Source organism: Salmo salar, chromosome ssa02 (assembly GCF_905237065.1).
Source record: "Salmo salar chromosome ssa02, Ssal_v3.1, whole genome shotgun sequence".
NCBI classification, from domain to species: domain Eukaryota; kingdom Metazoa; phylum Chordata; class Actinopteri; order Salmoniformes; family Salmonidae; genus Salmo; species Salmo salar.
In genome coordinates this window covers 8252501-8277500 of record NC_059443.1, presented here as the reverse complement: position 1 = coordinate 8277500, position 25000 = coordinate 8252501, and the positions used below count along the sequence as shown (strand labels likewise).

The following is a 25000-nucleotide window of genomic DNA, read 5'->3' as shown; positions in this document are numbered from 1 at the left end:
TCCTCCCCTCCTCTCTATCTCCCCCTCTCATCATCCCTCTCTCTCATCTCCTCCTCCCCATTCCTCCTCTCCCCTTCCTCTCACCGTGTCCTCAGCTCCCTCCTTCCAGTCTCTGTAGTGGTCTCTCATGTCCACTAGTTTGTTCTCCAGCTTGTCGATGGTCCAAACCTGTGTCTCCTTGCCTTTCCACCTCACCTGGATGGCTGGTTCACTCACTATGGCTCCACGCTGAACCAAGACACACTGACTCTCAAGGTGCTATAATGTACTGAACAAACTTCTACAAATGACAGTATTTCTGTGTACACGTTATCATATTAATGATACAACACAATCGGACCGTTCCTTCAGCTTTTTCTCATTGTACACTATGTAGATGACTAAACATGACACATCACTGATAACGTGTGTGTGTGTGTGTGTGTAGAAGTGCATGCAGAGGTTGGTCACCTTGCGGTTGGCACTGAGGTTAGCTGCAGGGATCTGGAGGGTGACCTGGTAGTCAGTCGTTTGTTCATCTCCTTTGCCAGGAAGTTGGCCTCTCTCACCAGGGTGTTTGCCTTCACAACCTGCTCCTTCAGCCTGAGACAGACTCTGTCGAAACAGCTCGTCCCTGAAACACACACACAGAAATACAGAGAGACCATTCACACCTGTGACTGTGATCCAAACAGGTTGCTTACAAACTTCGATTGCGTGTGTGTGTGTGTGTGTGTGTGTGTGGGTATTCCCTTCACCTCTCCTCAGTCCAGGGGCGTATCTTGCTGTGGTGTGATGGTGTGTGTGTGGGGAAGGTGAGGCGGTCGCTGCTGGATCGCTGGTGCTGATTGGTCCTCTCAGGAGACAGCTGTTGCCGTAGTGACCCAGCTCTCTCTCGTACATCATCCTCTGTTCCTCCAGCGCCGTGCGCTCTCTCCTCCAGGTACTGCTTCTCTCACACCTGGACCACGTTCTGCATGGGATCTATAGGAGAGATACCATACTGTTAATACATACTGCTTCTCTAACACCTGGACCACGTTCTGCATGGGATCTATAGGAGAGATACCATACTGTTAATACATACTGCTTCTCTAACACCTGGACCACGTTCTGCATGGGATCTATAGGAGAGATACCATACTGTTAATACATACTTCTTCTCTAACACCTGGACCACTTCTGCATGTGGGATCTGTAGGAGAGATACCATACTGTTAATACATACTGCTTCTCTAACACCTGGACCACGTTCTGCATGGGATCTATAGGAGAGATACCATACTGTTAATACATACTGCTTCTCTAACACCTGGACCACGTTCTGCATGGGATCTATGGGAGATACCATACTGTTAAAACATACTGCTTCTCTAACACCTGGACCACGTTCTGCATGGGATCTATAGGAGATACCATACTGTTAATACATACTGCTTCTCTTAACACCTGGACCACGTTCTGCATGGGATCTATAGGAGAGATACCATACTGTTAATACATACTGCTTCTCTAACACCTGGACCAATAGGAGAGACAGGGACAGAGAAGTTCCAGACTCTTAAAAGTCCATCTGTGTTTCACTGACTTATACTTTAGGTACATGTATCAGATGGTCTGTATCAGATGGTCTGTATCAGATGGTCTGTACCCAGGATGGTCTGTACCAGATGGTCTGTACCAGATGGTCTGTACCAGATGGTCTTTACTAGGTGTGTGAGTGTAGTGGTGAGTTTAGTGTATGGTGTAATGGTGTGGTGTGTGTGTAGTGATGTGTGTAGTGTAGTGGTGTGTGTGTGTGTGTAGTGATGTGTGTAGTGATCATTGACTCGAGTGGGTTTTATCCAAAACATGTCTCTGGACCTACTCACTGCCACAGTCATACTCTGGACCTAGTTTTTGTCCCATGGAATAAATGTTGTAGATCTTAATGTTTTCCTCCTCATAATCCTGGACTATCGGACCACCATTTTATTACGTTCGCAATTGCAACAAATAATCTGCCAGACCCCAACCAAGAAGCATTAAAAGTCGGGCTATTAATTCTCAGACAACCCAAAGATTCCTTGATGCCTTCGACTCCCTCCGCCTACCCAGGACGTCAGAGGACAAAAAATCAGTTAACCACCTAACTGAGGAACTCAATTTAACCTTGCGCAATACCCTAGATGCAGTTGCACCCCTAAAAATGAAAAACATTTGTCATAAGAAACTAGCTCCCTGGTAAACAGAAAATACACGAGCTCTGAAGCAAGCTTCCAGAAAATTGGAACGGAAATGGCGCCACACCAAACTGGAAGTCTTCCGACTAGCCTTGGAAAGACAGTACCGTGGTATGCGAAGAGCCCTCACTGCTGCTCGATCATCCTATTTTTTCCAACTTAATTGAGGAAAATAGGAACAATCCTCATTTCTTTTTGATACTGTCGCAAAGATAACTAAAATCAGCATTCCCCAAGAGAGGATGGCTTCACTTCTGCAGTGATAAATTCATGAACTTCTTTGAGGAAAAGATCATGATCATTAGAAAGCAAATTACAGACTCCTTTTTAAATCTGCGTATTCCTTCAAAGCTCTGTTGTCAACTGAGTCTGCACAACTCTGCCAGGACCTAGGATCAAGGGAGATACTAAAGTGTTTTAGTACTATATCTCTTGACACAATGATGAAAATAATCATGGCCTCTAAACCTTCAAGCTGCATACTGGACCCTATTCCAACTAAACTACTGAAAGAGCTGCTTCCCTGTGCTTGGCCCTCCTATGTTGAACATAATAAACAGCTCTCTATCCACCGGATGTGTACCAAACTCACTAAAAGTGGCAGTAATAAATCCTCTCTTGAAAAAAGCCAAACCATTGACCCAGATATTATCAAAAACTATCGGACTATATCGAATCTTCCATTCCTCTCAAAAATGTTTGAAAAGCTGTTGCGCAGCAACTCACTGCCTTCCTGAAGACAAACAATGTACACGACAAACGCTTCAGTCTGGTTTTAGACCCCATCATTAGCACTGGAGACTGCACTTGTGAAGTGGTAAATTACCTTTTGACGTCAGACCGAGGTTCTGCGTCTGTCCTCGTGCTCCTAGATCTTAGTGCTGCTTTGATACCATCGATCACATTCTTTTTGGAGAGATTGGAAACCCAAATTGGTCTACATGGACAAGTTCTGGCCTGGTTTAGGTCTTATCTGCGGAAGATATCAGTTTGTCTCTGTGAATGGTTTGTCCTCTGACAAATCAACTGTAAATTTCGGTGTTCCTCAAGGTTCCGTCTTAGGACCACTATTGTTTTCACTATATATTTTACCTATTAAGTGATGTCGTTCGAAAACATAATGTTAGAATTTTCACTGCTATGCGGATGACACACAGCTGTACATTTCAATGAAACATGGTGAAGCCCCCAAAATTGCCCCTCGCTAGAAGCCTGTGTCTCAGACATAAGGAAGTGGATGGCTGCAAACTTTCTCCTCTTAAACTCGGACAAAACAGAGATGCTTGTTTCTAGGTCCCAAGAAACAAAGAGATCTTCTGTTGAATCTGACAATTAATCTGGATGGTTGTACAGTCGTTCTCAAATAAAACTGTGAAGGACCTCAGGCGTTACTCTGAACCCTGATTCTCTTTTGAAGAACATATCAAGACTGTTTCAAGGACAGCTTTTTTCCATCTACGAAATTGGGACAAAAATCAGAAACTTTCTGTGTCCAAAATGATGCAGAAAAATTAATCCATGCCTTTTTGTTTACTTCTAGGTTGGACTACTGCAATGCTCTACTTTCCGGCTACCGGATAAAGCACTAAATAAACTTCAGTTAGTGCTAATACGGCTGCTAGAATCCATGACTGAACCAAAAAATGTGATCATATTACTCCGTGCGCTAGCCTCCCTCACCGGCTTCCTGTTAAGGCAACGGGCTGATTTCGGTTTTACTGCTAACCTACAAAGCATTACATGGGCTTGCTCCCTACCTATCTTTCCGATTTGGTCCTGCCGTCATACCTACACGTACGCTACGGTCACAAGACGCAGGCACTCCTAATTGTTCCTAGAATTTCTAAACACAATGGCTGGAGGCAGGGCTTTTCTCTCCATAGAGTTCCATTTTTATGGAATAAGTCTGCCTACCCATGCTTGAGAGACGCAGACTCAGTCCATCAATTCTTTAAAGTCTTTACTGAAGACATATCTCTTCAGTAGGTCTGAAGATTAAAGTGTAGTCTGGCCCAGGGGTGTGAAGGTAACCGGAAACTAGAGTAACCGGAACCGCCCTTGCTGTCTCTGCCACGGTTTCCCCTCTTTCCACTGGGATTCTCTGCCTCTCTACCCCCGGCACGGGCTGAGTCACTGGCTTACTGGTGTTCTTCCATGCGTCCCTGGGAGGGGTGCTAGTCACTTGAGTGGGGTTGAGTCACTGACGTGGTCTTCCTGTCTGGCTTGGCGCCCCCTTTGGCTGTGCCGCGAGATCTTTGTGGGCCAGGCTACTGCCTTGTCTCCAGGATGGTAAGTTGATGGTTGGAGACATCCCTCCAGTGGTGTGGAGGGCTGTGCTTTGGCTTAAGTGGGTGGGAGTTATATCCTACCTGTTTGGCCCTGTCCGGGGGTGATTTTCTATCGGATGGGGCCACAGTGTCTCCTGACCCCCTCCTGTCAGACTCCAGTATTTATGCTGCAGAAGCTTACTTGTCGGGGGGCCAGGGGTCAGTCTGTCACATCGGAGTATTTCTCTTGTCTTTTCTGGTGTCTCATATTACTGGTGAATTTAAATATGCTCTCTCTATTCTCTCTTTCTCTTTCTTTCTTTCTCTCGGAGGACCTGACACCTAGGACCATGCCTCAGGACTACCTGGCTTGATGACTCCTTGCTGTCCCTTCAGTTTGCACGGCGGTGCTGCTGTTTCAGTTCCAACTGTTCTGCTGCCGCAGCTATGAAACCCTGACCTTCACACGGACAGTGCTACCTGTCCCAGGACCTGTTGTCCCAGACCTTGCTGGAACCTGACCTATCGGACGTGCTAGCTGTCCAGACCTGCTGTTTTCCAACTCTCTAGAGACAGCAGGAGCGGTAAGACTCCACTCTCAAAGATCAGCTATGAAAAAGCCAACTGACACTTACTCTTGTGTTACTGACCTGTTTGGGTTCCCTCGACAACTACTGGGTGATTATTATGTGACCATGCTGGTCATTTATGAACATTTGTATCTTGGCCAAGTTCTGTTATAATCTCCCACCTGGCTTATAGCCAGAAGAGAGGACTGCACCCCTCATAGCCTGGTTCCTCTCTAGGTTTCTTCCTAAGTTTTGGCCTTTTCTAGGGAGTTTTCCTAGCTACCGTGCTTCTACACCTGCATTGCTTGCTGTTTGGGGTTTTAGGCTGGGTTTCTGTACAGCACTTTGTGGATATCAGCTGATGTAAGAAGGGCTTATACAATAATTTGATTTGATTTGATTTGTGAGTGTAGTGGTGTGTGTGTGTGTGTAGTTAAATCTTTATTTTTATTTTAAGGGAAACAGACTGAGACCTGAGGATCTCTGTTACGGCAGTGGCCTAGTGTAAACATGTTGACATGTACAGTTCTAGACACAGACAAGAACATTTCAAACTTATACAAAACAGAGACACAATTCAACAGAAACAATCACAGACAACATCGTATTTGAGTCCTCCATAACATTTTTAAAATGGGCAAGGACACCAGAGTGTCTAACTTAAGTTGGATCTTGCAGTTTGTTCCATTAATAAGGTACAAAGGAACTGAAGGTTACCCAACTCTGTGGAGACCGTAGGAGTCTCTAATGTAATCCACACATCTGTGATCTGGTTTTAAAAATTAGTATATCTAGTGGAAACAGCCTGATGATATATATGGAGGTAGTTTTAAAAGAAGTGCTTATAATGTGAGTATGTTGCGCCTCAAGATAGAGAGGCCCAACCCACATGTTGGGATATAGGATACAGTGATGAGTTTTTGTAACCATCACCCGTGATAAAACCTGAGTGCACAATGGTAAATAGTATCCAGTGGTTTTAATGTGTTTGCCGATGCATATAGATAATACCACCATCATCTAAAACGGACATAAAGTAGCCTGCACAATTTGTTTTCTATTTACGGAGGACAGACAAGCCCTGTTTCTGTAAAGGAACCCTATCTTGAATTTGAGTTTTTTCCAATTCAGTAACATGTTTTTTAAAAGATAACCTATCATCTAACCATACCCCCTAAGTATTTATAAGGCAGAGACCTGTTTGACGGAGTAATCAAGTTAGTGATTACAAAAGTGTTTCTAACTGAGAGTTTAGACCCAGAAAAAAACATGACATTTGTTTTCTTAGCGTTTAAAACAAGTTTAAGTGTAAAAGAGATCCCTGTAGTATCCTAAAATGTGTGTAGTGTATGCAGAGTGAAAAGGTGTGTGTGTGTGTAGTGGTGAGTTTAGTGTAGTGATGTGTGTAGGTAGTGGGGGTGTGTGTAGTGTAGTGGTGTGTGGGGGGTGTAGTGGTGAGTTAGTGTAGTGTGGTGTGTGTAGTGTAGTGGTGTGTGTGTGTAGTGTAGTGGTGTGTGTGTATAGTGGTGTGGTGTGTGATGTTTGTGTGTGTAGATGTGTGTAGTGTAGTGGGTGTGTGTGGTGTAGTGGTTTGTGTTGTGTAGTGGTTTGTGTGTAGGGTGTGTTTAGTATAGTGGTGGTATGGTGTGTGTAGTGTAGTGGTGTGTGTATTGTAGTTGTGTGTGTGTGGTGGTGTGTGTTTAGTATAGTGATGTGTAGTGTAGTGGGGGTGTAGGTAGTAGTGGTGTGTGTAGTATAGTGATGTGGGTGTATAGTGAGTGTTGTGTAGTGTAGTGGTGTGTGTGTGGTGTGTAGTGTAGTGGGGGAGATAGTGATGTGTGTGTGTAGTGTGTGTGTAGTATAGTGATGTGTGTGTGTAGTGTGTGGTATAGTGGTGTGTGTTGTAGTGGTGTGTGTTGTGTAGTGGTGTGTGTGTGTAGTGTGGTGTGTATTGTGATGTGTGGTATGTAGTGGTGTGTGTTTAGTAGTATTGTGTGTGTAAGTATAGTGATGTGTGTGTGTAGTGTGTGTAATATAGTGATGTGTGTGTGTGTAGTGTGTGTAGTATAGTGAGGGGTAGGTGTGTGTAGTATAGTGGGATGTGTGTGTAGTGTGTGTTAGTATAGTGATGTGTGTGTGTAGTGTGTGTAGTATAGTGATGTGTGTGTAGTGTGTAGTATAGTAGGTGTAGTGTGTGTGTAGTATATAGTGATGTGTGTGTAGTGTGTGCTTAGTATAGTGATGTGTGTGTTTAGTATAGTGATGTGTGTAGGGTGTGTATTGTAGTGGTGTGTGTTGTGTAGTGTGTGTGTAGTATAGTGATGTGTGTAGTGTAGTGTGTGTTTAGGTATAGTGATGTGTGTTGTGTAGTGGTGTGTGTTTAGTATAGTGTGTGTGGTGTGTGTAGTGTAGTGGGTGGGGTGTGTGGTAGTGTAGTGGGTGATGTAGTGGTGTGTGTGTAGTGTAGTTGTGTGTGTATTGTAGTGTTGTGTGTGTGTAGTGTAGTGGGTGTGTGTTTAGTGTAATAGTGATGTGTTGTGTAGTGGTGTGTGTATGTAGTGTGTATTGTAGTGGTGTGTGTATTGTAGTGGTGTGTGTGTATAGTGAAGGTGTGTGTGTAGTGTAATAGATGGGGTGTGTAGTATAGTGATGGGTGTGTGTAGTGGTGTGTGTAGTATAGTGATGTGTGTGTGTGGTGTGTGTGTGTGTGTGTGTGTGTGTAGTATAGTGGTGTGTGTGTGGTGTATAGTGATGTGTGTGTGTGGGTAGTGGTGTGTGTAGTATAGTGATGTGTGTGTGTGGTGTGTGTGTGTGGTGGTGTGTGTGTAGTATAGTGGTGTGTGTGTGGGGGAGGGGGTGTGTGTAGTATAGTGATGTGTGTGTGGTGTGTGTGTGTGTGTGTGTGGTGTGTGTGTGTGTGTGTGTGTGTGTGTGTAGTATGGGGTGGTGTGTGTGTGTAGTGTGTAATAGTGTGTGATGTGTGTGTGTGTGTGGTGTGTGTGTGTGTGTGTGTGTGTGTGTGTGTGTGTGTGGTGTGTGTGTGTGTGTGTAGTAGCAGTGTGTGTGTGTAGTGTGTAATAGGTGATGTGTGTGTGTGGTGTGTGTGTGTGTGGTGTGTGTGTGTGTGTGTGTGTGTGTGTGTGTGTGTGGTGTGTAGTATAGTGGGTGTGTGTGTGTGTGTGTGTGTGTGTGTGTGTGTGTGTAGTATAGTGGTGTGTGTGTGTGTGTGTGTGTGTGTGTGTGTGTGGTGTAGTATAGTGTGTGTGTGTGTGTGGTGTGGTGTGTGTGTGTGGTGTGTGTGTGTGTGTGGTAGGGGGTGTGTGTAGTATAGAGGGGGGGTGTGTGTAGTGTGTGTGTGTGTAGTGGTGTGTGTGTAGTGTGTGTGTGTGTGGTGCCAGTAGTGTGTGTGGTGTAGTGGTGTGTGTAGTGTAGTGGTGTGTGTAGTGTGATGGGGTGTGTGTAGTGTAGTGGTGTGTGTAGTGTGGTAGATGTGTGCTAGTGTAGTGGTGTGTGTGGTGTAGTGGTGTGTGGGTGTAGTAGTGTGTGTGGTGTGTGGGTGGTGTGTGTGGGTGTAGTGGTGTGTGTTTGTGGTGTGAGTGTGGTGGTGTGTACGTGTAGTGTAGTGGTGACCAGTGTGTAGTGTGGTGGTGTGTGTAGTGTAGTGGTGTGTGTGAGTGTAGTGTAGTGGTGTGTGTAGTGTGGTGGTGTGTGTAGTGTAGTGGTGTGTGTAGTGGTGTGTGTAGTGGTGTGTGTAGTGTAGTGGTGTGTGTAGTGTAGTGGTGTGTGTAGTGTAGTGGTGTGTGTGGTGTAGTGGTGTGTGTAGTGTAGTGGTGTGTGTAGTGTAGTGGTGTGTGTGTAGTGGTGTGTGTAGTGTAGAGTGTAGTAGTGTGTGTAGTGTAGTGGTGTGTAGTGTAGTGGTGTGTGTGGTGTAGTGGTGTGTCTGGAGCTCTTTCAGGACCTGAGGCGTTTCATACCAGCAGTAGTGGTGTGAAGCCTTAGTGTAGTGGTGTGTGCTTGAATTGTAGTGGTGTGTGTAGTGTAGTGGTGTGCATGCGGAGCTCTTTCAGGACCTGAGGCGCTAAATACCAGCAGTAGTAGTGTGTGTAATTGTAGTGATGTGTAGTGTAGTGTAGTGGTGTGTGTAGTGTGGTGGCAGTGTGTGTTGTGGTAGTAGTGTAGTGGTGGTGTATTGTAGTGTAGTGGTGTGTGTGGTGTAGTGGTGTGTGTAGTGTAGTGATGTGTGTGGTGTGGTGGTGTGTGTAGTGTAGTGGTGTGTGTAGTGTAGTGGTGTGTGTAGTGGGGTGTGTTTGTAGTGTAGTGTAGTGGTGTTGACCTTTGGTAGCAAGTACGGTGTGTGTGGTGTAGTGGGTGTGTAGTGTAGTGAATTGTGTGTAGTGTAGTGATGTGTGTGGTGTAGTGTGTGTGGGTGTAGTGGTGTGTGTGGTGTAGTGGTGTGTGGTGCAGTGGTGTGTGTGGTGTGGTGGTGTGTGTAGTGTAGTGGTGTGTGTGGTGTAGTGATGTGTGGGGTGTATTGGTGTGTGTAGTGTAGTGGTGTGTGTAGTGTAGTGGGTGTGTGGTGTGGTGTGGTGGTGTGTGTAGTGTAGTGTAGTGGTGTGTGTAGTGTGGTGGTGTGTGTGGTGTAGTGGTGTGTGTGGTGGTGTGGTGTGGTGGTGTGTGTGAGTGTAGTGGTGTGTGTAGTGTAGTGGTGTGTGTAAGTGTAGAGTGGTGAGGGTGTAGTGGTGTGTGTGGTGTGAGTGGTGTGTGCTTGGTGTGGTGGTGTGTGTAGTGTGGTGGTGGTATTTATTGTGTGTAGTGGTGTGCTTTTGTGGTGTAGTGGTGTGTGTGGTGTAGTGGTGTGTGGGTGTAGTGGTGTGTGTAGTGTAGTGGTGTGTGTAGTGTAGTGGTGTGTGTAGTGTAGTGGTGTGTGTGGTGTAGTGGTGTGCACTTTGATGTAGTGGTGTGTGTGTGGTGTAGTGGTGTGTGGTGTAGTGGTGTGTGTGAGTGTAGTGGGTGTGTATTGTGGAGTGTAGTGGTGTGTGTAGTGGGGTGTGTGTGTGTAGTGTAGTGGTGTGTGTAGTGTAGTGGTGTGTGTAGTGTGGTGGTGTGTGTGGTGAGTGTAGTGTGGTGGTGTGGTACAGTGTGGTGTAGTGGTGTGTGTGGGTGTAGTGGTGTGTGTGGTGTGAGTGAACAGTGACATGGTGTAGTGGTGTGTGTAGTGTGGTGGTGTGTGTAGTGTAGTGTAGTGGTGTGTGTGGTGTAGTGGTGTGTGTAGTGTAGTGTAGTGGTGTGTGTGGTGTGGTGGGTGTGTGGTGGTGTGGTGGTGTGTGTGGTGTGTGGTGTGGGGGGTGGTGGTGTGTGTGGTGTGGTGGTGTGGCTGTAGTGTAGTGGGTGGTGTGTGGGTGTAGTGGTGTGTGTAGTGTAGTGGTGTGTGTAGTGTAGTGGTGTGTGTAGTGTAGTAGATTGTGTGGTGTAGTGTAGTGGTGTGTGTAGTGTGGTGGTGTGTGTGGTGTAGTGTAGTGGTGTACAGTGTGGTGTGTTGGTGTGTGTAATTTAGTGGTGTGTGTGGTGTAGTGGTGTGTGTGGTGTAGTGGTGTGTGTAGTGTAGTGGTGTGTGTAGTGTAGTGTAGTGGTGTGTGTGAGTGTAGTGGTGTGTGTGGTGTAGTGGTGTGTGTGGGTGTAGTGGTGTGTGTGGGTGGTGTGTGTAGTGTAGTGGGTGTGTGTAGTGTAGTGGTGTGTGTGAGTGGTGTGAGTGGTGTGTGTAGTGTAGTGTAGTGGTGTGTGTAGTGTAGTGGTGTGTGTAGTGTAGTGGTGTGTGGCAGCAGTGTAGTGGTGTGTGTGGTGTGAGTGTAGTGGTGTGTGTGAGTGTAGTGGTGTGTGTGAGTGTGGTGTGTGTGTGTAGTGTAGTGGTGAGTGTAGTGGTGTGTGTAGTGTAGTGGTGTGGCATGTGGTGTAGTGGTGTGTGTAGTGTAGTGGTGTTTGTGTGTGGTGTAGTGGTGTGTGTAGTGGTAGTGTTGTGTGGGTGTAGTGGTGTGTGTGGTGGGTGGTGTGTGTAGTGTAGTGGTGTGTGTGAGTGGGGTGGGTGTGTGTAGTGTAGTGGTGTGTGTAGTGTAGTGGTGTGTGGGGTGTAGTGGTGTGTGTGGTGTAGTGGTGTGTGTGAGGGTTGTGGTGGGTGTGGTGTAGTGTAGTGGTGTGTGTAGTGTAGTGGGGTGTGTGGTGTAGTGGTGTGTGTGGTGTAGTGGTGTGTGTGAGTGTGGTGTGGTGGTGTGTGTGGTGTAGTGGTGTGTGTGTGAGTGGTGTAGTGGTGTGTGTGGTGTAGTGGTGTGTGTAGTGTAGTGGTGTGTGTAGTGTAGTGTAGTGGTATGTGTGTAATTGTGGTGGTGTGTGTAGTGTAGTGGTGTGTGTGGTGTAGTGGTGTGTGTGGTGTGAGTGGTGTGTGTAGTGTAGTGGTGTGTGTGGTGTGGTGGTGTGTGTGGTGTAGTGTAGTGGTGTGTGTAGTGTGTGAACAGTGGTGTGTGTGAGTGTGGTGAATTGTGTGTAATTGTGGTGTAGTGGTGTGTGTGGTGTAGTGTAGTGGTGTGTGTGGTGTAGTGGTGTGTGTGGTGTAGTGGGTGGTAGTGTGGGGTGTGGTGGTGTGTGGGTGTGGTGGTGTGTGTAGTGGGTGTGTGTAGTGTGGTGTGAGGTGGTGTGTGTGAGTGTATTGGTGTGTGGGTGTAGTGGTGTGTGGGTGTAGTGGTTGTGTGTGGTGTAGTGGTGTGTGTAGTACTAGTGTAGTGGTGTGTGGGTGTAGTGGTGTGTGTGGTGTAGTGTAGTGGTGTGTAGTAGTGTAGTGGTGTGTGTAGTGTAGTGGTGTGTGTAGTGTAGTGTAGTGGTGTAGGGGTGTAGTGGTGTGTGTAGTGTAGTGGTGTGTGTAGTGTAGTGGGTGTGTGTAGTGTAGTGGTGTGTGTAGTGTAGTGGTGTGTGTAGTGTGGTGTGGTGTGTGTAGTGTAGTGTAGTGGTGTGTGTGAGTGTGGTGTAGTGGTGTGTGTAGTGTAGTGGTGTGTGCTTGTGTAGTGGTGTGTGTGTAGTGTAGTGGTGTGTGTAGTGTAGTGGTGTGTGTAGTGTAGTGGTGTGTGTGAGTGTAGTGTAGTGTGTGTGGTGTAGTGGTGTGTGTGGTGTAGTGTAGGTGTGTAGTGTAGGTGTAGTGGTGTGTGTAGGTAGTGGTTGTGTGTAGTGTAGTGTAGTGGTGTGTGTAGTGTAGTGGTGGTGTGTAGTGTAGTGGTGTGTGTAGTGTAGTGGTGTGGTGTAGTGAGTGGTGTGTGTGAGTGTGTGGTGCAGTGTAGTGCGTGAGTGTAGTGTAGTGGTGTGTGAGTGTAGTGGTGTGTGTAGTGTAGTGGGTGTAGTGTAGTGTAGTGGTGTGTAGTGTGTGTAGTGGTGTGTGTTAGTGGTGTGTGTGAGTGTAGTGTAGTGGTGTGTGTAGTGTGGTGTAGTGGTGTGTGTGTAGTGTAGTGGTGTGTGTAGTGTGGGTGTGGTGTAGGGTGTAGTGTAGTGGTGTGTGTAGTGTAGTGTAGTGTTGTGTAGTGGTGTGTGTAGTGTAGTGGTGTGTGTGTAGTGTAGTGGTGTGTGTAGTGTAGTGGTGTGTGTAGTGTGTAGTGTAGTGTGTGTAGTGTAGTGATGTGTGTAGTGTAGTGTGTGTGTAGTGTAGTGGTGTACCATGGTGTGTAGTGGTGTGTGAGTGTAGTGGTGTGTGCAGTGTATGGTGTGTGTAGTGTAGTGGTGTGGTGTGGTGTAGGGGGAGTGTAGTGTAGTGGTGTGTGTGAGTGCAGTGGTGTGTGGTGTGTAGTGGTGTGTGAGTGTAGTGGTGTGTGTAGTGTAGTGGTGTGTGTAGTGTAGTGGTGTGTGTAGTGTAGGTGGTGTGTATAGTGTAGTGTAGTGGTGTGTGTAGTGGTAGTGGTGTGGCTGTGTAGTGGTGTGTGTAGTGTAGTGGTGTGTTGTAGTGTAGTGGTGTGTGTAGTGTGTGGGTGTGTGTAGTGTAGTGAGTGGTGTGAGTGAGTGTAGTGGTGTGGTGTAGTGTAGTGCAGTGTGGTGTAGTGGTGTGTAGTGGTGTGAGTGTAGTGAGTGGTGTGTAGTGTAGTGGTGTGTGGTGTAGTGGTGTGTGTAGTGTAGTGGTGTGTGTAGTGTAGTGGTGTGTGTGTAGTGTAGTGGTGTGTGTGGTGTAGTGTAGTTGTGTGAGTGTAGTGTAGTGGTGTGTAGTGTAGTGCAGTGGTGATTGTTAGTGGTGGTGTGTGTAGTGTAGTGGTGTGTGTAGTGTAGTGGTGTGTGTGTAGTGTGGTGTAGTGGTGTGTGTGGTGTGGTGTAGTGGTGTGTGTGAGTGTAGTGTAGTGGTGTGTGTGGTGTGAGGTAGTGATGTGTGTGAGTGTAGTGTGGTGATGTGTGTGGTGTAGTGGTGTGTGTAGTGTAGTGGTGTGTGTGGTGTAGTGGTGTGTGTAGTGTAGTGGTGTGTGTGTAGTGTAGTGGTGTGTGTGAGGAGTGGTGTGTGTAGTGTAGTGGTGTGTGTAGTGTATGTGGTGGTGTGTGGTGTAGTGTGGTGTAGTGGTGTTAGTGTAGTGTAGTGGTGTGTGTAGTGTAGTGGTGTGTGTAGTGTAGTGGTGTGTGTAGTGTGTGGTGTGTGTAGTGTAGTGGTGTGTGTAGTGTAGTGGTGTTGTGTAGTGTGGTGGTGTGTGTAGTGTAGTGGTGTGTGTGGTGCAGTGGTGTGTGTAGTGTAGTGGTGTGTGGTGTAGTGGTGTGTGTAGTGTGGGTGTAGTGGTGTGTGTAGTGTAGTGGTGTGTGTAGTGTAGTGTGTGGTGTGTGTAGTGTAGTGTGTGTGTGTAGTGTAGTGGTGTTGTGTGGTGTAGTGGTGTGTGGTGTAGTGGTGGTGTGTTGGGTGTAGTGTAGTGGTGTGTGTGTGGTGTAAGTGGTGTGTGTAGTGTGTAGTGGTGTGTGTGTGTAGTGGTGTGTGTAAGTGTAGTGGTGTGTGTGGTGTAGTGGTGTGTGTGTAGTGTTGTGGTGTGTAGTGTAGTGGTGTGTGTGGTGTAGTGGTGTGTGTGTGGTGTGGTGGTGTGTGCGGTGTAGTGGTGACTGTGGTGTGGTGGGTGTTGTGTAGTGTAGTGGTGTGTGTAGTGTAGTGGTGTGTGTGTGGTGTAGTGGTGTGTGTGGTGTGGTGGTGTGTGTAGTGTAGTGGTGTGTGTAGTGTAGTGGTGTGTGTGTTGTAGTGTAGTGGTGTGTGTAGTGTAGTGGTGTGTGTAGTGTAGTGGTGTGTGTGGTGTAGTGGTGGTGTGTGTGTGGTGTGGTGTAGTGGTGGCTGTGTGGTGTAGTGGTGTGTGTAGTGTGTGGTGTGTGTTGTGTAGTGGTGTGTGTAGTGTAGTGGTGTGTGTAGTGTAGTGGTGTTGGTGTAGTGTGGTGGTGTGTGTAGTGTAGTGGTGTGTGTAGTGTAGTGGTGTGTGTGGTGTAGTGTGGTGTGTGTAGTGTAGTGGTGTGTGTGGTGTAGTGGTGTGTGCTAGTGTAGTGGTGTGTGTAGTGTAGTGGTGTGTGTAGTGAAGTGGTGTGTGTAGTGTAGTGGTGTGTGTAGTGTAGTGGTGTGTGTAGTGTAGTGGTGTTGTGTAGTGTAGTGGTGTGTGGTGTGGTGTAGTGGTGTGTGTGGTGTAGTGTGTGTGTTTGTAGTGTAGTGGTGTGTGTAGTGTAGTGGTGTTGTGTAGTGTAGTGGTGTGTGTAGTGTAGTGGTGTGTGTAGTGTAGTGGTGTGTGTAGTGTAGTGGTGGTGTGTGTAGTGTAGTGGTGTGTGTGAGTGTAGTGGTGTGTGTAGTGTAGTGTAGTGGTGTGTGTAGTGTATTGTAGTGGTGTGTGTGTGTAGTGGTGTGTGTAGTGCTTAGGTGTGTGTAGGTGTAGTGGTGTGTTGTGTGTGTAGTGTGTGTGTGTGTAGTGTAGTGGTGTGTGTAGTGTGGTGTGGTGTGTGTAGTGTAGGTGGTGTGTGTAGTGTAGTGAGTGTGTGTAGTGTAGTGTAGTGGTGTGTGTAGTGTGGTGAGTGTGTGTAGTGTAGTGGTGTGTGTAGTGTAGTGGTGTGTGTAGTGTAGTGGTGTGTGCCTTAGTGTAGTGGTGTGTGTAGTGTAGTGGTGTGTGTAGTGTAGTGGTGTGTGTGTGTAGTGGTGTGTGTAGTGTAGTGTGTGTGTGTAGTGTATGGTGTTTGTGTAGTCGTAGTGGTGTGTGTAGTGGTAGTGGTGTGGTAGTGTAGTGGTGTCTGTGTGGTGTAGTGGTGTGTGTAGTGGTAGTGGTGTGTGTAGTGTGGTGGTGTGTGTGGTGTAGTGGTGTGTGTAGTGTAGTGGTGTGTGTAGTGTAGTGGTGTGTGTAGTGTAGTGGTGTGTGTAGTGTAGTGTGTGTGTGAGTGTAGTGGTGTGTGTAGTGTAGTGGTGTGTGTGGTGTATGTGGTGTGTAGTGTAGTGGTGTGTGTGTGTGTAGTGGTGTGTGTGGTGTAGTGGTGTGTGTAGTGTAGTGGTGTGTGTAGTGGTGGTGGTGTGGTGTGTAGTGGTGTGTGTAGTGTAGTGTAGTGGTGTGTGTAGTGTAGTGGTGTGTGTAGTGTAGTGGTGTGTGTAGTGTAGTGGTGTGTGTAGTGTTAGTGGTGTGTGTAGTGTGTGGTGTGTGTAGTGGGTGGTGTAGTGGTGTGTGTAGTGTAGTGGTGTGTGTATTGTGTAGTGGTGTGTGTAGTGTAGGTGGTGTGTGTAGTGTAGTGTGTGGTGTGTGTGGTGTAGTGGTGTGTGTGTAGTGTAGTGGTGTGTGTAGTGTAGTGGTGTGTGTAGTGTGTAGTGGTGTGTGTAGTGTGTGGTGTGTGTAGTGTAGTGTAGTGGTGTGTGTAGTGTAGTGGTGTAGTGTTGTGTGTGTGGTGTAGTGGTGTGTGTAGTGTAGTGGTGTGTGTAGTGTAGTGGTGTGTGTAGTGTAGTGGTGTGTTGTGTAGTGTAGTGGTGTGTGTGGTGTAGTGGTGTGTGTAGTGTAGTGTGTGTGTGTGAGTGGTGTAGTGGTGTGTGTGTGTGTAGTGGTGTGTGTGGTGTAGTGGTGTGTGTAGTGTAGTGGTGTGTGTAGTGTAGTGTGTGTGTAGTGTAGTGGTGTGTGTAGTGTAGTGGTGTGTGTAGTGTAGTGGTGTGTGTAGTGTAGTGGTGTGTGTAGTGTAGTGGTGTGTGTAGTGTAGTGTAGTGTAGTGGTGTGTGTAGTGTAGTGGTGTGTGTAGTGTAGTGGTGTGTGTAGTGTAGTGGTGTGTGTGTAGTGTAGTGGTGTGTGTAGTGTAGTGGTGTGTGTAGTGTAGTGGTGTGTGTAGTGTAGTGGTGTGTGTAGTGTAGTGGTGTGTGTAGTGTAGTGTAGTGGTGTGTGTAGTGTAGTGGTGTGTGTAGTGTAGTGGTGTGTGTAGTGTAGTGGTGTGTGTAGTGTAGTGGTGTGTGTAGTGTAGTGGTGTGTGTAGTGTAGTGGTGTGTGTAGTGTAGTGGTGTGTGTAGTGTAGTGGTGTGTGTGGTGTAGTGGTGTGTGTAGTGTAGTGGTGTGTGTAGTGTAGTGGTGTGTGTAGTGTAGTGGTGTGTGTAGTGTAGTGGTGTGTGTGGTGTAGTGGTGTGTGTATGTGTAGTGGTGTGTGTAGTGTAGTGGTGTGTGTAGTGTAGTGGTGTGTGTAGTGTAGTGGTGTGTGTGGTGTAGTGGTGTGTGTAGTGTAGTGGTGTGTGTAGTGTAGTGGGGTGTAGTGTAGTGGTGTGTGTGGTGTGGTGGTGTGTGTGGAGTGTAGTGGTGTGTGTAGTGTAGTGGTGTGTGTAGTGTAGTGGTGTGTGTAGTGTAGTGGTGTGTGTAGTGTAGTGGTGTTGTGTAGTGTAGTGGTGTGTGTAGTGTGTGTGTGTGTAGTGTAGTGGTGTGTGTAGTGTAGTGGTGTGTGTAGTGTAGTGGTGTGTGTAGTGTAGTGGTGTGTGTAGTGTAGTGGTGTAGTGTAGTGGTGTGTGTGGTGTAGTGGTGTGTGTAGTGTAGTGGTGTGTGTAGTGTAGTGGTGTGTGTAGTGTAGTGGTGTGTGTGTGTAGTGGTGTGTGTAGTGTGTGTGTAGTGGTGTGTGTGTGTAGTGTAGTGGTGTGTGTAGTGTAGTGGTGTGTGTGGTGTAGTGGTGTGTGTAGTGTAGTGGTGTGTGTAGTGTAGTGGTGTGTGTGGTGTAGTGGTGTGTGTAGTGTAGTGGTGTGTGTGGTGTAGTGGTGTGTGTAGTGTAGTGGTGTGTGTGGTGTAGTGAGTGTGTGTGAGTGTGGTGGTGTGTGTGGTGTAGTGGTGTGTAGTGTAGTGGTGTGTGTAGTGTAGTGGTGTGGTGTAGTGAGTGGTGTGTGTAGTGTAGTGGTGTGTGTGTGTAGTGGTGTGTGTGTGTAGTGTAGTGGTGTGTGGTGTAGTGTAGTGGTGTGTAGTGTAGTGTAGTGGTGTGTGTGGTGTAGTGGTGTGTGTAGTGTAGTGGTGTGTGTAGTGTAGTGGTGTGTGTGGTGTAGTGGTGTGTGTGGTGTAGTGGTGTGTGTGGTGTAGTGGTGTGTGTGGTGTAGTGGTGTGTGTAGTGTAGTGGTGTGTGTGGAGCTCTTTCAGGGACTGAGGCCGTTCATACCAGCAGTACGAACACAACACTGTATATCGTTCAATATAGTGTTGCAAAATTCCAGGTACTTCCCCAAAAATCCAGCGTTTTCTAGAAATCCCGGTTGGAAGATCACCGGAATCAGGAGGGAATAAGCAGGAAATCCGTGAATCTTTCAAACGGGATTTGTGAAAAACCTAGTTTAGCAAAGTGATTGTAATGTGGGCATTCCAGAAGTCACCATACATACCGTTGTTTCCCAGGGTCTTCATCATGACCTCCGTCTGGGCGAACTCATAGCTGTAGTCCTGTTCTGAGGAGGCCTCGCTGGCTGTCTCACGTCTACCTCTACAAAGCTCTCCCTGGGGGGGATGCACGTTCCCCTCTCCAGCTCCTTCACACGCTCACGCCGCTTCCGCCCAGGCAGGTTTATCCTACAGCACACAGGATTTATACTCACTTCCTGCTTCTACAGCACGGGCAGCTAAAGGATGTAACAATTCCAGGAACAATCCCCACATTCTCAGGTTTTCCAGAAATCCTGATTGGAGGGTTCTGAATTTGCTGCTGTTTTTGGGAATATTTACAACCAGGATTTCTGGAAAATCTCTGGCAATCTGGCTGTGAGGGTTTTGTTCCACACCATCACTAACAAACCTTATTCAAGTAGTGTACACAGGGGAGTTGAACTCTCAGTTCACATTAGTGCAGGCTGCAGCAAGGTAAACATTTGTTAGTCTCTGGTTCACTTTGTCCAGTAGATGTGCATGTTCTGTAGACAAACTCCTCACCTGAAGAAGTGGTTGTTGCCCCACCAATATGCGGTCTCCATGCCACAGGTGGACCAAGGACTCAGTCATGGTTCCATTCACACAGGTTCTGTTGGAGCAGAGCAGTACAGTCTGATGATGTCATATTGAGGTGTGTTGTGGGAGAGTAGACATCCCATCCTGCTGTACCTCCTCTTCCACACAGAAAGTAATACAGCACATCAAATATCCTCATATCACCACCAACAGTACAGACTATCAATGAGATATCCTCATATCACCCACCAACAGTACAGACTATCAATGAGATATCCTCATATCACCCACCAACAGTAAAGACTATCAATGAGATATCCTCATATCACCCACCAACAGTAAAGACTATCAATGAGATATCCTCATATCACCCACCAACAGTAAAGACTATCAATGAGATATCCTCATATCACCACCAACAGTAAAGACTATCAATGAGATATCCTCATATCACCACCAACAGTAAAGACTATCAATGAGATATCCTCATATCACCCACCAACAGTAAAGACTATCAATGAGATATCCTCATATCACCCACCAACAGTAAAGACTATCAATGAGATATCCTCATATCACCCACCAACAGTAAAAACTATCAATGAGATATCCTCATATCACCACCAACAGTAAAGACTATCAATGAGATATCCTCATATCACCCACCAACAGTAAAGACTATCAATGAGATATCCTCATATCACCCACCAACAGTAAAGACTATCAATGAGATATCCTCATATCACCCACCAACAGTAAAGACTATCAATGAGATATCCTCATATCACCACCAACAGTAAAGACTATCAATGAGATATCCTCATATCACCCACCAACAGTAAAGACTATCAATGAGATATCCTCATATCACCACCAACAGTAAAGACTATCAATGAGATATCCTCATATCACCACCAACAGTAAAGACTATCAATGAGATATCCTCATATCACCACCAACAGTAAAGACTATCAATGAGATATCCTCATGTCAACCACCAACAGTAAAGACTATCAATGAGATATCCTCATGTCACCACCAACAGTAAAGACTATCAATGAGATATCCTCATATCACCCACCAACAGTAAAGACTATCAATGAGATATCCTCATATCACCACCAACAGTAAAGACTATCAATGAGATATCCTCATATCACCACCAACAGTAAAGACTATCAATGAGATATCCTCATATCACCCACCAACAGTAAAGACTATCAATGAGATATCCTCATATCACCCACCAACAGTAAAGACTATCAATGAGATATCCTCATATCACCACCAACAGTACAGACTATCAATGAGATATTTTCATATCACCACCAACAGTAAAGACTATCAATGAGATATCCTCATATCACCACCAACAGTACAGACTATCAATGAGATATCCTCATATAACCACCAACAGTAAAGACTATCAATGAGATATCCTCATATCAACCACCAACAGTAAAGACTATCAATGAGATATCCTCATATCACCCACCAACAGTAAAGACTATCAATGAGATATCCTCATATCACCCACCAACAGTAAAGACTATCAATGAGATATCCTCATATCACCACCAACAGTAAAGACTATCAATGAGATATCCTCATATCACCACCAACAGTAAAGACTATCAATGATATATCCTCATATCACCACCAACAGTAAAGACTATCAATGAGATATCCTCATATCACCACCAACAGTAAAGACTATCAATGAGATATCCTCATATCACCACCAACAGTAAAGACTATCAATGAGATATCCTCATATCACCACCAACAGTAAAGACTATCAATGATATATCCTCATATCACCACCAACAGTAAAGACTATCAATGAGATATCCTCATATCACCCACCAACAGTAAAGACTATCAATGATATATCCTCATATCACCACCAACAGTAAAGACTATCAATGAGATATCCTCATATCACCACCAACAGTAAAGACTATCAATGAGATATCCTCATATCACCCACCAACAGTAAAGACTATCAATGAGATATCCTCATATCACCACCAACAGTAAAGACTATCAATGAGATATCCTCATATCACCACCAACAGTAAAGACTATCAATGAGATATCCTCATATCACCACCAACAGTAAAGACTATCAATGAGATATCCTCATATCACCACCAACAGTAAAGACTATCAATGAGATATCCTCATATCACCCACCAACAGTAAAGACTATCAATGATATATCCTATCACCACCAACAGTAAAGACTATCAATGAGATATCCTTATATCACCACCAACAGTAAAGACTATCAATGAGATATCCTCATATCACCCACCAACAGTAAAGACTATCAATGAGATATCCTCATATCACCCACCAACAGTAAAGACTATCAATGAGATATCCTCATATCACCCACCAACAGTAAAGACTATCAATGATATATCCTCATATCACCACCAACAGTAAAGACTATCAATGAGATATCCTCATGTCACCACCAACAGTAAAGACTATCAATGAGATATCCTCATATCACCACCAACAGTAAAGACTATCAATGAGATATCCTCATATCACCACCAACAGTAAAGACTATCAATGAGATATCCTCATATCACCCACCAACAGTAAAGACTATCAATGATATATCCTCATATCACCCACCAACAGTAAAGACTATAAATGAGATATCCTCATATCACCCACCAACAGTAAAGACTATCAATGAGATATCCTCATGTCACCACCAACAGTAAAGACTATCAATGAGATATCCTCATATCACCCACCAACAGTAAAGACTATCAATGAGATATCCTCATATCACCACCAACAGTAAAGACTATCAATGAGATATCCTCATATCACCACCAACAGTAAAGACTATCAATGAGATATCCTCATATCACCCACCAACAGTAAAGACTATCAATGAGATATCCTCATATCACCCACCAACAGTAAAGACTATCAATGAGATATCCTCATATCACCCACCAACAGTAAAGACTATCAATGAGATATCCTCATATCACCACCAACAGTAAAGACTATCAATGAGATATCCTCATATCACCACCAACAGTAAAGACTATCAATGAGATATCCTCATATCACCACCAACAGTAAAGACTATCAATGAGATATCCTCATATCACCACCAACAGTAAAGACTATCAATGATATATCCTCATATCACCACCAACAGTAAAGACTATCAATGATATATCCTCATATCACCACCAACAGTAAAGACTATCAATGAGATATCCTCATATCACCACCAACAGTAAAGACTATCAATGAGATATCCTCATATCACCACCAACAGTAAAGACTATCAATGAGATATCCTCATATCACCACCAACAGTAAAGACTATCAATGAGATATCCTCATATCACCCACCAACAGTAAAGACTACCAATGAGATATCCTCATATCACCACCAACAGTAAAGACTATCAATGAGAATATCCTCATATCACCACCAACAGTAAAGACTATCAATGATATATCCTCATATCACCACCAACAGTAAAGACTATCAATGAGATATCCTCATATCACCACCAACAGTAAAGACTATCAATGAGATATCCTCATATCACCCACCAACAGTAAAGACTATCAATGAGATATCCTCATATCACCACCAACAGTAAAGACTATCAATGAGATATCCTCATATCACCCACCAACAGTAAAGACTACCAATGAGATATCCTCATATTTCATAGATAGCCTTTACTGGGACGGTGGTGGGGGAGAGGGAGGGAAGGTGGTGGGGGGAGGGAGTGAAGGAGGGAAAGATGGAGGGAGGCAGGCAGGGAGGGGTGGTGGGGGGGAGGGAGTGAGTGAGGGAGGGAAAGATGGAGGGAGGCAGGGAGGGATGGAGGCAGGGAGGGAGGGAGTCAGGGAATGAGGGAGGGAGGGGTGGCGGGGGAGGGAGTGAGGGAAAGATGGAGGGAGGCAGGGAGGGAGGGAGGAAAGGAGGGAGGGGGTATGTTTGATATCAAAGCAGGAGGTTGAGATCAGAAATACCTCAGCTATGAGGTCATGGGAAACTCCAGTCAGGTCCAGTTCACTCATCCATATGTGTGTGCACTGTGTGTGTGTGTGTGTGTGTGTGTGTAGTGTGTGTGTGTACTGTGTGTGTGTGTGTGTGTGTGTGTGTGTGTGTGTGTGTGTGTGTGTGTGTGTGTGTGTGTGTGTGTGTGTGTGTGTGTGTGTGTGTGTGTGTGTGTGTGTGTGTGTGTGTGTGTTAACTCACCTGGCATTCTCTATAGGGGTGAGGGTGACCTCCCCTCCGTCTGGGCTGATCTCCAACACACAGTGTTCTGACTGGATACCAATCCCAAACAGCTGGATGTCCTGAGAGGTGTCTGCACCCACACGCGTGTGTTCCTACACACACACACACACACACACACACACACACACACACACACACACACACACACACACACACACACACACACACACACACACACACACAGAGGAGATGATGATTCATGTGGGTCAGGTCCTACTTCCCCACTGACACACAGGCTCAGATATTTACCACTTATATTACTGGTGATATTATGGCATTACCTCCCCACTGACACACAGGCTCAGATATTTACCACTTATATTACTGGTGATATTATGGCATTACCTCCCCACTGACACACAGGCTCAGATATTTACCACTTATATTACTGGTGATATTATGGCATTACCTCCCCACTGACACACAGGCTCAGATATTTACCACTTATATTACTGGTGATATTATGGCATTACCTCCCCACTGACACACAGGCTCAGATATTTACCACTTATATTACTGGTGATATTATGGCATTACCTCCCCACTGACACACAGGCTCAGATATTTACCACTTATATTACTGGTGATATTATGGCATTACCTCCCCACTGACACACAGACTCAGATATTTACCACTTATATTACTGGTGATATTTTGGCATTACCTCCCCCACTGACACACAGGCTCAGATATTTACCACTTATATTACTGGTGATATTATGGCATTACCTCCCCACTGACACACAGGCTCAGATATTTACCACTTATATTACTGGTGATATTATGGCATTACCTCCCCACTGACACACAGGCTCAGATATTTACCACTTATATTACTGGTGATATTATGGCATTACCTCCCCACTGACACACAGGCTCAGATATTTACCACTTATATTACTGGTGATATTATGGCATTACCTCCCCACTGACACACAGGCTCAGATATTTACCACTTATATTACTGGTGATATTATGGCATTACCTCCCCACTGACACACAGGCTCAGATATTTACCACTTATATTACTGGTGATATTATGGCATTACCTCCCCACTGACACACAGGCTCAGATATTTACCACTTATATTACTGGTGATATTATGGCATTACCTCCCCACTGACACACAGGCTCAGATATTTACCACTTATATTACTGGTGATATTATGGCATTACCTCCCCACTGACACACAGGCTCAGATATTTACCACTATATTACTGGTGATATTATGGCATTACCTCCCCACTGACACACAGGCTCAGATATTTACCACTTATATTACTGGTGATATTATGGCATTACCTCCCACTGAACACAGGCTCAGATATTTACCACTTATATTACTGGTGATATTATGGCATTACCTCCCCACTGACACACAGGCTCAGATATTTACCACTTATATTACTGGTGATATTATGGCATTACCTCCCCACTGACACACAGGCTCAGATATTTACCACTTATATTACTGGTGATATTATGGCATTACCTCCCCACTGACACACAGGCTCAGATATTTACCACTTATATTACTGGTGATATTATGGCATTACCTCCCCACTGACACACAGGCTCAGATATTTACCACTTATATTACTGGTGATATTATGGCATTACCTCCCCCACTGACACACAGGCTCAGATATTTACCACTTATATTACTGGTGATATTATGGCATTACCTCCCCACTGACACACAGACTCAGATATTTACCACTTATATTACTGGTGATATTATGGCATTACCTCCCCACTGACACACAGGCTCAGATATTTACCACTTATATTACTGGTGATATTATGGCATTACCTCCCCACTGACACACAGGCTCAGATATTTACCACTTATATTACTGGTGATATTATGGCATTACCTCCCCACTGACACACAGGCTCAGATATTTACCACTTATATTACTGGTGATATTATGGCATTACCTCCCCACTGACACACAGGCTCAGATATTTACCACTTATATTACTGGTGATATTATGGCATTACCTCCCACTGACACACAGGCTCAGATATTTACCACTTATATTACTGGTGATATTATGGCATTACCTCCCCACTGACACACAGGCTCAGATATTTACCACTTATATTACTGGTGATATTATGGCATTACCTCCCCACTGACACACAGGCTCAGATATTTACCACTTATATTACTGGTGATATTATGGCATTACCTCCCCACTGACACACAGGCTCAGATATTTACCACTTATATTACTGGTGATATTATGGCATTACCTCCCACTGACACACAGG

The 25000-nt window shown here is 45.4% G+C and overlaps 1 pseudogene; it reads right to left on the bottom strand.

Annotated features, from left to right (window-relative positions):
* LOC106597987 (kinesin-like protein KIF13A) overlaps window positions 1–25000 on the bottom strand; it is a 266725-nt pseudogene that overhangs the window by 67413 nt on the left and 174312 nt on the right.